This window comes from Equus caballus, chromosome 27 (assembly GCF_041296265.1).
Source record: "Equus caballus isolate H_3958 breed thoroughbred chromosome 27, TB-T2T, whole genome shotgun sequence".
In the NCBI taxonomy this organism is placed as follows: Eukaryota; Metazoa; Chordata; class Mammalia; order Perissodactyla; family Equidae; genus Equus; species Equus caballus.
In genome coordinates this window covers 21158269-21170289 of record NC_091710.1, presented here as the reverse complement: position 1 = coordinate 21170289, position 12021 = coordinate 21158269, and the positions used below count along the sequence as shown (strand labels likewise).

General features: G+C 48.5%; 1 protein-coding gene across 11 annotated transcripts in view; it reads right to left on the bottom strand.

Annotated features, from left to right (window-relative positions):
* ANK1 (ankyrin 1) overlaps positions 1-12021 on the bottom strand; it is a 207559-nt gene that overhangs the window by 170034 nt on the left and 25504 nt on the right. The window lies entirely within an intron of this gene.

The following is a 12021-nucleotide window of genomic DNA, read 5'->3' as shown; positions in this document are numbered from 1 at the left end:
TATTGAGGTACTACTCCTTTTAAAACTCAAATTTATTTTAATTTTGATATCTTGAAGATAGCAAAAAGACAAGACTAAACTGTTTCTTGTCTTCTCTAAGTTCAACCCTCTCCCAGCCCCCCTGTACCACCTCGTAACAGACACCTACGGAGAATGGGCGTTCGCAAAATGAGGGTCACCTTCCCTTGCGTTAATATCGTGCTGGCTGACGAAGGGCTCCCTATGCATAATACACAACATGACCGTATTCCCATAAAGGACAGAAATGCTTTCTACTTATCAGACTAACATAGTATTTATTCATTAATTAATCTCGGATTAAATACTTGGCTATTTATTATGGTTTCCAATCTTGCCAATCAGTTAAATGGCAAAACCACATCTCCCTGTAGAGGGTCGCTGCTCTGGGCAATCAGAAGAGAAAGAGAATGTCATTCATAGGAAAGCTCGCATAAAAGGGAAGGAAGGGAAGAGGGGGAGAGGCAGCTTAGCTTATGTAACCGTCTGATCTAACTTTGAATCTAGATTAGAACTTGAATCATCTTCTTCTCTTTTTCTTTTTCTTTCTTTCTTCTTCTTCTTTTTTTTTTTTTTGTTGGTGAGGAAGATTGGCCCTGAGCTAACATCTGTGCCAATCCTCCTCTACTTTGTACGTGGGATGCCACCACAGCGTGGCTTGATGAGCGGTGTACAGGTCCACGTCCGGGATCCGAACCCGCCAACCCTGGGCCGCCTAAGTGGACTGCACGAACTTAACCACTATGCCACCAGGCCAGTCTCTAAAAAAACTTGAATCTTCTAACATCCATCTAGCTCATCTTGGCCCCCAATTCCACTGAGCCGACCAGGAGGCCAAATAACACCTCCAAGAGAACCATCTGCATTACCTAATAGTCTGGAGAGCCAGGAAGGATACATTGTGAGAACAAACATTCTATTGACAAGGACCTTCTGCTTTTCTAAAGTGCCTTTATATGCACTAATCCCCTGGATCCTCACAATAATGCTGAGAAGATGCAGGGACATGATAAGGACTTCGGAGCCCCCCGCTCCTCAAAGTGTGGTCTTTGGGCCAGCAGCAACAGCACTGCCTGGGAGCATTTTAAAAACACAGAACTCTGGGCCCTACCTTAGACCTACAACTCAGAATCTGCATTTTAACAAGATTCCTGGGTATTTCTGTGCACACTGACATTGAGAAGCACTACTCTAGTATCTAGAGCTCAGAGACTGTTTTATTCATCTCTGTATTCCCAAGTGCAGTGTCAGTTAATCCCTGATACCCAAGAAATGTTAGCTGGACAGATGATAGACAGACAGACAGACAGACAGGCAGGCAGACGCCCAGACAATTAAATGAATAAACGAGATGCAATTAAATAAATAAACGAGATGCATTTGGGGACACAAAAATGTCAAGTGATCAAAGTCACAAAGAAGTGGACCAACTAAAATCCAGGTCATCTCTAGACTCATTCACTTTCCATTTTTTATTTCAAGGTGAAGAAAGTGGGCTCCAAAGCCTAACAGGAGTCCTCTGTTTTAGAACGTGCCTGAGCGGAGGAAGATATGTAACCAGCCACACTGCAGAGACGCCATCCATGCTCCTTCGGTCAACTTTTCAGATCACTGGGTCATGTTTACAGAGTATTTTTCACAGTCCAATTCAATTAAAGAAGCCACTTTACGTATGGAGGAACCAACAGACTCAGTGGGATGTGCTTGTTTTTCAACCAGCCCATTGGAAATCAAGTCACTCTGAGTAAAAGAAGTCAGGAGGAAGGTCTCTGCCTACCCAAGATAACCGACTCTATTTTTATAAAAGTGAACACGACAATACTTGGGAGGATCTAAATCTAGTCTTCGCTCTGAGTGCACTCTGCAGCCTGGACACATCCTTCTCCCCCTTTCCCCTGGCATCAGCAAGAACGCAGAACGCACTGACCCGAAAGGGCAGAGCTTCACTCCGAACCCGCCCTTGCCAAGTGGAAAATCCTACAGCTCCTGGCTCCTGCACATCCACCTTCTGTCGTATCCAATTCATCACCTGCTGTCGGACGGGCCAGGAGACTGCAGTCTCCAGGGATGTAGAACCATGACCTTCGGAATCCAGAGCTTCAAAGGGGCTTTGCGAGATCTTCTGGCTCCAGCACCCTCCTGAGTGCACGTGAAAAGCGAATGTCAACAACCCAGGACAAAGTCTCCTCCATCACAAGTCCACAGATGCAATTTCCTTTGGGAATGTGTTTTCTGCTCCTCTAAATTGGAAGCCCTAACCCTTTTTTGAGTCACGGACACCTGTGAGAAACTGATGAAAGCTATGGCCCCCTCCCCCTCCCAGGGAAAACGCACATAAATCCTTTTTGCTTTCAATTTCAAAGGAACTTCTTGAGAGCTATTCATGGAGTCTCTAGGGTCCAGAAATTCTAGGTTAATCATCCCTGATAGAAATGCAAGCTTTCAGCCTTTGCTCTGGTCTGCTAAACATGACTGTGCCTCATCCAATGTTAATACCAACAGGAGTTGTTTTAAATCTTTTGCCTAAAAGTGATTCAAAAACTAGATAGGAGAGGATTTATACAGAGTAGAAACTATATGGGTTATGATGAGAAAAACCTGAGTTTGAGTCCCAATTCTTCATTTAATACCTCTGTGTCCTTGTCAAAGACACTTAATCTCTCTGAATCTCCTTTTCTCATCTGAAAAACAGGAATGATCATACTACTTCATAGATTGTCAGAGAATGCATGAAAAGTGACTACTACGTGTTGTGCCTGGGTGCTTAATAAATATTATTTCATTCTCCCTCCCTCTTTTTTCCTTCGCCTTAATGAAAACTGACAGACTCCCCAAGCACACTTCTTACCCTGAAATACTCTAAATCCTGTTTGACTCATTCCTTTATGTTAAGACATTGATGGGCTCTGTTAAAAATCCACCCAGGCCAAGAGGGTAACACCCAAATCATCTGTCCAGAAACAGTGGTTTAGCACTTCTGTCCACGTGCTAGCCACTGGGGGAGGAGCTGTGGGACGTTCCTCAAGTGGCCTTGAGTCCTGTTGGTGAAATGAGGATAACCCCATAAAAAGACAGTAACGACACAGGTCGTGGGTACTCGGTGTCAGGTGAGCCACTCAGACGACGAGTGTCGATGGTGAGGGGCCTCCGAGGGCTTGGTGATCAGGAGCCTGTGCTCAGAAGTCAGGCAGATCTAGGTTTGAAGTCTGCTCCTTCTACTTATCATCTATAATTTACAGGGCAAGTTCAGCTTAGTCTCCTTGTCTGAGAAAAACAAAGAACAGCAACAATAAAACCTACTTCACAGGGTTGTTGCACGGATTGAATGACATACTTATGCAGAATGCCTAGCATAGGATGCGACCTCCAGAGCACTTAATAATTAAGGCCATTCTCACTCCTCTGTGGAGCGTGGGTGACGGAGGAGGCTTCTGGAGGAGAGTGGCTAACAGGCACGGAAGAATGGAGAGAATTCAGACCAGGAAGGGAGGTGAGGAGTGACAACAGAAACAGGAGCAGAAGGGCTCCCATCAACCTCACCCATTGTCATCACTGAGGTTATCCATCCAAATTGGGCAGGCCTGGGTGGTCCTACAGGGAGGTCTCTGAGGCCCCAAGGTGCACCATGAGAACCTAGAATGAGGGAGCAGGTATGGGCGCACAATGGGAGAGTGAGCTCCCCTGGGCTGGGGTGGGAAGACAATGGGGCCCAGCAACACACACAGGAATTTTCCCGGGCTTGGGCCTCTGACAAAAGTTGAGTTTCTTAAATCCAAATTGCTTTAGTGGCTACTTTTTTGACAGTTACAGACTATGTGCTCAATAAATACTTATTGATTGACTGATTGCTCCCTTGGCTAACGTTGCTGGGAATGAAACCACCCGCGCAGCGTCTGCAGCACAGCGTTATGAACTGCCCATCTCCCGGCCTCTCAGGGACCGGCGTGTTGTGAGTCCCAGCAGGGGCTTGGTGCCCGCAACAGCAAAAGGCAGCTGGACAGGTGGCTCTGGCCCCAACCAACTAGAGGAATCCATGTGTCACAGTCCAGATTCTGTAGAAAATTGCCAATCCTCTGATTGACCTCCACCGCCAAGGGCTCTACCTCACTAAAGAAGGGACAATGAGGAGGTAGACGTGGTCAGAGAGAAAGATCTGGAGCAAGGACACCTATCCTCAGCAAATACGACAGATACAGACAGAATCTACTCAAACATTCATGACATCACAGAGGGAGGAGACAACTGGGGCGGGGGAGGGGGAGGCCTATATTCTAGATGGATACTTTAAAATTCTGCTAAGTCTCCAAGGCCCAGAGGAGCCAGATCATTAAAATCTTGTCTTTGCGGGCCAAGAATAGCTCAAGATTTATGCCCCACATCGGACAGTCCTCCCCCGCCTGGATGCTGCCCCTGAGCAAGCAGCGCAATCTCACCTTGGCTCAGAGCAGCTCCTTTCCTGGGGTTCATAGGCAAAGACATTCTAATCTACAGAGGGGCCAGATCAGCCCTGTCCACGGAAACGGGGCAGTCAGGGAGCAGTCAAGGCCAAATCTAACACCCTTTGTAAAAACGAAGCCAGGACAAAACAATGAACCCCCAAGAACGCACTCACAAGAAACCCAGATGCTCAGGGTCTCTCTCAAGGCTGTGGGTTGCGGTGGGAACTCTAGCCGTGTGACATGAGCAGGTTACTTAACCTCTCTGAACTTCGGGTTCCTCATCCGCAAAATGAAAGTAATAAAAGTACCTAGCTCATATGACGGTTGTGAAAATTAATACAGGGAATGTTCACAAGACAGCGCCTGGACCCAAATGAGCATTCAACAGGAATTGTTGATTTTAAGGTAGGCATCTCTCCAAATATGGGGAAAATCAAGTAAGTGAAGGAGTGTGCAAGTAACAAGAACATTCTCCAGGAGGTGGTCCTCCTAGGGTTGCTGGGGGGACCAACGGAGAAACTGTGAGGGGTGAAGCAGGCTCTTGGAGCATCTCTCCTGATGCGCCTAGAGCAACATCTACGGTCAGATAAACGGGTTTCCAAAACTGGGCTGCAGTGCTGCCAACAAAAGACGACGTCCAGCAGGTCAAAGACCTTCCATCAGTTATGGACAGAGCAGCTGCTGCTTCCGGAAGCCTCTCTGCTCTGTGAACACCCTCAGAACTGCTTCACCATAGGGACACTGGCACGAGTGATGGCAACACTAGCAAGGTATTACTTTTGCAATGCACGGAGTAAAGACACTGAGAAGTCCTGTAGTAAAGAAATGCCAAATTTGCCTGAGCATGGAATTGTTTCGTTTTTGGTGGAACACACTTTGCTAACCCCACTTTAGAGCTCCACGCAGAAGAGAAAGCCCAGTTGGGAGGCCCCACTCTGCTGCTAATTCAGCTGTTAGTTCTTGCTCAGTGCCTTCATTTTCCCATCTCCAGGACTCCTTGCTTCTAGCCCACCAGACCTCGCCGAGGCCATGAGAGATAGCCAGGCCAACACCGGACACTGCAGCAGAAAGGAATGCAGGACCAAACCCAGGTCCTCCAGACAGATGACCACACACAGAGGAGACGCTCAAGAACGGGGATCTGGAAGGAGCGGAGGGAAAGGGAGACTCTTGGCCTCTCCCTGGATTACTGCTCTCCTTGCTGAATCTTAAAGGAGACTCCTAGTTTACTTTATTAACATGCCTTCTTAGAAAAATCATCATAATCTCACCAGCTAAAGGTAGTTTCAAAACTGTGTACAACTTGGTGACTATCCTGCCTGGCATTTTTGGTATGTAAATATGTATTTTCTAAATGACATAATGACATTTTCAAAATGACATAATACAATATGTACTGCTTGGTAATCTGCTTTTTTAAAATTAATCATATTAATATATACATTTAATTCTGCATACTATTACATAATGAATACTAACATTGTTTGCTTTTGATAATGTTCAGAGAATCTTAGCTTTCGGTAGGTTAAGGCCCCGGCTGAACGAGTTGATAAATATTCTGAGTACTACCCCTGTCAATGAGGTATTATTAACCCCATTGTTTAGACGAAGCAACTGAGGCCAGGAAGGTGCCACGGGAAGGTGGTTCGAGTTGTGGGGGGTGGACTGGGGCCCAGAGCTGAGGTCTCCGCCTCCTGGAAGAGTGAATATTCTTTCTTTCAGGTTGTTTCTCTGAGTCTTGGGACTGAAAAAGCATCACAGGTCAGTTCATATTTGTTCTTATTACATAACATCAGGAGCTAAGAATGAGTCGGCTTCACGTTAACTGCCTCCTTTAAATTTTAGGGTACCATTTCCTCCAAAAGCCAAACGGAATATTATTTCTCCCATTGGATTATATATGAAAAAGTCTACTAAGCTTTCCTCATTTAAATGCCCCAGGACACCTTTCGGTGGCCATATGGGGCCGTGGACAATCTCTCCTGCAGAGGCAAGCTGCTCGCATCTGCACGGAGAGCTGCTGGAGCGGCTCAGCTCCAGCGGCTCTGAAGGAACCTGCCCCGTCCTCCACAGCCCTCCCCACCCATCGCTCCTCTTCCTTGTGCAACCGCCTCACAGCAGAGCACAGGATACTGTCTGGTAACCATGCTCCAGCTGCATTGTAAACAACAGCAGACCACAATGGCTTCTGCCACCGTTATTGCATCGCAAATAAAACGAATGGAAGAATTTAAGGAAAAGAAAGTCCTGCAGAAAGATTAGCACAGAGACGCTGAAGCAGAAGGGGAAAACAATCACTCCAACCACCTCATGAACATAACTACGGTCGGTCATTGAACCCACAGATGGTGGCCTGTGTGCAGAGCAATCCAGGACTGGGGACTAGCTCACCTCTCTCTCTGCCTTCTTCCAGGGGCCCCACGGCTCCCAGGATCAAAGCTGTGTGTGCGTGAAGCCAAATACCCAGACTTTTATAAAGCATTTCCTAATAAACATTCTGCATCCCAAGCAACTCAGCTTATCCCCCCAGGAAAGGCGCATCTCTGGTGTGGAGTGCTGACCAGCCTGACAACAGGATGACAAGAAGGGAATCGAGTGGTAAGCAACAGCTTCCCTCAGTCTGTAAGCCCTTTCAGGAAGCCTTGTGCCCTCAGGAACCCAGGACGTCACCCCCATTCCTGCCAACCCATCTGTGGCCTGCCGGCAAGCTCTCAGTGTGTGACTGGCTGAACACGTCATCTGGGCTGTGTTCCTAAGATCCTCTGGCCTCCCAGAGACTTCCTGAGCCTCAGATGAATGGACGCAAATGAATGCATCCGGTTTGGATTCAGGAGCACAAACGCCTGAGTTAGCGTTAGCTGCCGCAAACTTCCTGGTTCAGTCTTGGCAAAACAAACTCACAAGGCAACTGAAGACTGCTTGTGAGGGTTAGCAGATTTCACTCCCATAGATTAAAACAGTAGAAACGGCCAGGAGCCCCAGAGGATTTTGCTTTTATAGGCACCATATTGCATATTGTGAAGGAGCCACTATAAGTTGCTATAAACCCCACATTTTCAGGAGCTCTGTTAACTCTGCAGGGCCCCAGGCCGACCCTTCCTGAGCGAGTCTGAGGAAGGACTTTAAACAACTGTCTCAAGTTGATGGTCTCCTTGAAATGACACGAGCTGGGTCTTCCTCCATCTTTATTCCTAGGAGGTGCGAAGTCCATACGGGATGCTCAGCAAACCTCATCCGAGCACGTAACGAAAGTTCGGACCCGCCTGGGGCTCAGTGACTACCATGGAAGGAATGAATGAACGGGCCCTCAGCTACTGCTCCAGCTGCTGTCTGCGCTTCCGCGTCTCCCAAATCTGTATCTCCGGCCCTCCGCCAAACTCCTCCTCGCTGCCAAAGCCATCACCCCAGTGGCGGCCAGAGCACATGACGCTGGGACACCTCAGGCTGGACACGTGTGAAAGGGAACTCATGACCTTTCTCACCGCCACCCACCCACTTCTGGCCCCCCCCAAGCGGTGACCCCCACTTCCAGCCCTCCCACTCACGGATCCCCGCTTCCGGTTCCCCCCCACGTAGTGACCCCACTTCTGGTCCCCCCCACGTAATGACTCCCCACTTCCGGCCCCCCCCAAGCGGTGATCCCCTCTTCCGGCCCTCCCACTCACGGATCCCTGCTTCCGGTTCCCCCCCACGTAGTGACCCCCACTTCTGGTCCCCCCCACGTAATGACCCCCCACTTCTGGTCCCCCGTAGGCAGTGACCCCCACTTCCTGCTCCCCCACGCAGAAACGCAGTGACGCAAGGACTGGACTCCTTACGCTGTGCCTACATCCTCCCTGCCCCTCGGCCCGCGGTGCAGTCCCTTGTAGGGCTGGGAAGTAGTTGTCAGTCAGTCCCCCTTCCGCATCCGCCGCCACTACTTCCCTTGGGCTCTCCTCGCATCCCAGCTGTATCACCCCCTCTCGTTGCCTCCAGGATCTCTGTCACCACTCCTTCTCCCCATCCCTGCGTGGGCGTCCAAAGCCACTGTGCACCGTAACCCCAGGAGATCTTTCCGAGATGCGAACGGGAGAGGCCGCCCCACGCCTCCAGCACGCCCGCCCCAGCTCTCCTCTCCTCCCCAGCGACGCTGGCTCCGCGCGAACTGGAGGGAGCGCTGCTGACTCCCCTCACGGAGGGCTCTGGAGGCTGCCCTCTCTTTTCTCACCTTTCCTTTTCAAAGGCACAGGGCCACCCAGTGACAACCTGTGTTCCCTTTGGTCTTAGGACATCATGCTTTTGCCTTTTCCCAAAAGTAATTTTTTCTTTAATTGTGGTAAAATATACGTAAGGTAAACGTTACCATCTTAACCATTCTAAGCGTTTGGTTCAGTGGCATTAAGTAAACACACTGTCATGTTGCCATCATTCACCATCCATCCCCAGAACTCTTCACCTCCCCAAACTGAAACTCTGCATCCATTCAACAGTGGCTCTCCCCTCCCTCCCCCAGCCCTGGCCACCACCATTCTACTTCCTGCTGCCATCAATCTGACTACTCTAGGTAACTCATATAAGTGGAGGCACACAGTATTTGTGCCTTTATGACTGGCTTATTTCACTGAGCGTAATGTTCTCATGGCCCATCTATGCTGTAGCATGTGTCAGACTTTCCTTCCTTTTTAAGGCTGAATAATATTCCATTGTGCATATATACCACATTTCGTTTATCCACTCATCCATCAATGGACACTTAAGTTGCTTCCACGTTGTGGCTATTGTGACTAATGCTGCTATGAACATGAGTGGACAAATATCAGTGTGAGTCCCTGCCTTCAGTTGTTCTGGGGCATAGACCCAGAATGGAATTGCTGGACCAAATGGTAATTCTGTTAATTTTTTGAGGAATCATCATACTGTTTTCCATTCTAATGTAATTTTTACATCCATCTCACCGATTGACTCTGAGCATGCGGGAGGACAGACCCCAACACCCAGAGAAGCAGCTAAGGTACAAGTTGCTACAAGTTCATTAAGAGGCCCTAGAAAGAGACCTCTCAGGACGAGTCTCCACGAGAAAAGTGAGTGCCATCCTAGCCCCCACAGCACCAGTAATGCTCCTCTCTCCTCTTGTCTTACGATGGGCTTGTTCCAGTGTGGAAGGAGACGGAAACTGGGCGGGAGCTGTGAAGTACTACAAAGGGAGAGACACTTTCTCGTAAATAAGCCACTTGAGGGCTTAGTGAAAGATGCTCAGGCCCTTTTTCTCAAGGTGTCTGGCTGACGTCATAACATCAACAAAAATCTCTGACTGTGCTATAAGCCAGGCCTAAGGAACAAAGCTTCTGAACAGGGGGATTCTAGACCTGGCAACCCCCTCCAGGTGCTCTCCATTTCAGCCACAGCGAATAACCTGCCGCTCCCAAACACGCCATGTCCTCCCTCCAGGTCTCGGCATGTGCTGTTCCTCACACCCCGCAGCCACCTATCAGTCTCCTATTTATGCTCAAGGATTTCATTCCAGCATCACCTTCTCAGGGAGACTGCCCGGCCCCCAGGCACAGCCCTCCTCCGGGCTCCGAGCAGCTTGGCACATCTTCATTGCTACACTGCTTGCTTTTCTTTTTCATCATCCCCACTGAACTGTGTCTTCTTTTATTGAAATGACAGTGTTTCTCATCTCTGTATCCTCAGTGTCTAGCATGGGACTGGGCACACAGCTGAAGCTCTGCAAGTACTTCTGGACGGGCAAATGATATTTCCAAAGCAGGTTTTGATGACAATAGCATTGGTAGTAGTACTAAGATAGAGTTCTCTACCTCGCATTACTGACATTTGGGGCTGGGTCATTCTTTGTTGTGGGTCCTGTGTGTTGTAGGATGTTGAGCAGCATCCCTGAGCTCCACCCACCGGATGCCAGTAGCACCCCTCCTCCCACTTGTAGCAACCTAACTGTTTCTAGACTTTGCCAAATGGCCCTTTTGGGGATAGTGGGGCATAATCACTCCCAGTTGAGAACCTCTGTACCAAGTTGCTGTGCGATTATTCAGGCAGGGTTTGTCCTCCCAGGGACCTTCTAAAAGTGCAAGGCCTGGATGCAGATCCCAGACAATGTATGAAATCTCATCAGAAATATTCACAACATTATCATCTCGTGAATGATTTATAACTTTATATATCTTATGAATAATTAAGAAATGTGCCTGGGAACATCTTCCAACAGATCATCTGGTAGGAATCTTAAATCATTTGCCATAAGATATTGACCCTGGTCTGACTCATTATTTACAAAAACCTCACTCAAGCCTGGGATGAAGAGATGCCGCATCAAAATGGTTCCACCCAGAATCTTTCTTAAAGAGCTTAGAAAAGTTTGCGGGGAGGGGAGCAAAGTCCCTGCAACAAAAGTTTATCGTGGCCATTCAAACTTTCACGTGGGAGACATTTCACCCAAGGCCTGTTTAACAAAAGGCAATGGAGAGGAGAGAAAGAGCAGGAAGGCCCAGGACTCCAGCACCCAGGGAAAGTGCATCCTCATCAGAAAGAGGCAGGGGAACACTGCCTAAAATCATCTCACAGTCTTAGGAGAGATTCAATGAGAGGAGAGGAGCAGAGTGCTCAACACAGGCTCCACATGTGGGAGAAGCTCCATCCATAATGGTCTCCTCTGCACATCTTCCTGTGCTGAGAAAGGAGGGGAAAGAAACAAATCCAGAGCAGGGAAGTATCAGGAAATGAGCTGCTCCTAATCTGTAAAACTGTGTGGTTGGACTAGATTATTCCCCTAGTCCCTTCCATCTCTCAAGACTAGCAGGACTCCGCCACCCCCACACCATCTCAAAGGTCTCAGGCAGGGGGGTGAGGGCTGTGGTTCCTGAACTTTATTGAGCAGAAGAATCATCAGGGATCTTGCTTAAAATGCAGATTTGGGGACCCTGTCCTGAGAGATCTTAATTCAGCCCTTCTGAGCAGGACCCAGGTGCTGCATTTTCTACAATGGGCCCTCCACACTAGCACGGGTACGACAAGGACCACCCCAAGAAATGCTGCCCTAAGTAGGAGAGCTGGCAGAGGCTGCACCCACAGAGGGCTACCCATGCTTCCCAACACCTGGGTGCCCTGTGGCTACAGTCATTAACACAAGATTTCAATTCAGTAACACCATACACAGCTGATGTTCAGTCAGAATGGTAACTAGGAGTTACCTGTATTTTCCATATTGCTATAAATCCAAATGTTCAAGACTTTAGCAATAACGTTGCTCTAATGGTGAGGTAGCTCTCTAACTTTAGTGTAAAGAAGACTTACCTGAGAAGAAAGGATCAAAAATACAGATTCTTGAGATCTACCCCTAGAGAATCCAATTCAGTAGATAGAGGGGTCAGGACCCTGTGATTTTAACAAGCGCTCTAGACAACTGGGATTCTGGAGGTCGGAAGACCATGATGCAAGACACACCAACACAGCCACAAGGGCCTCTCGCTAACCCCTAGCTCCATGGATCATGGAAGGAGCTGCACGACAAATTTTAGGTGCTTGGCAAGGCTGCCAGAGGCCTGAGAAACATGTGGCCTTGAGCAGGAGC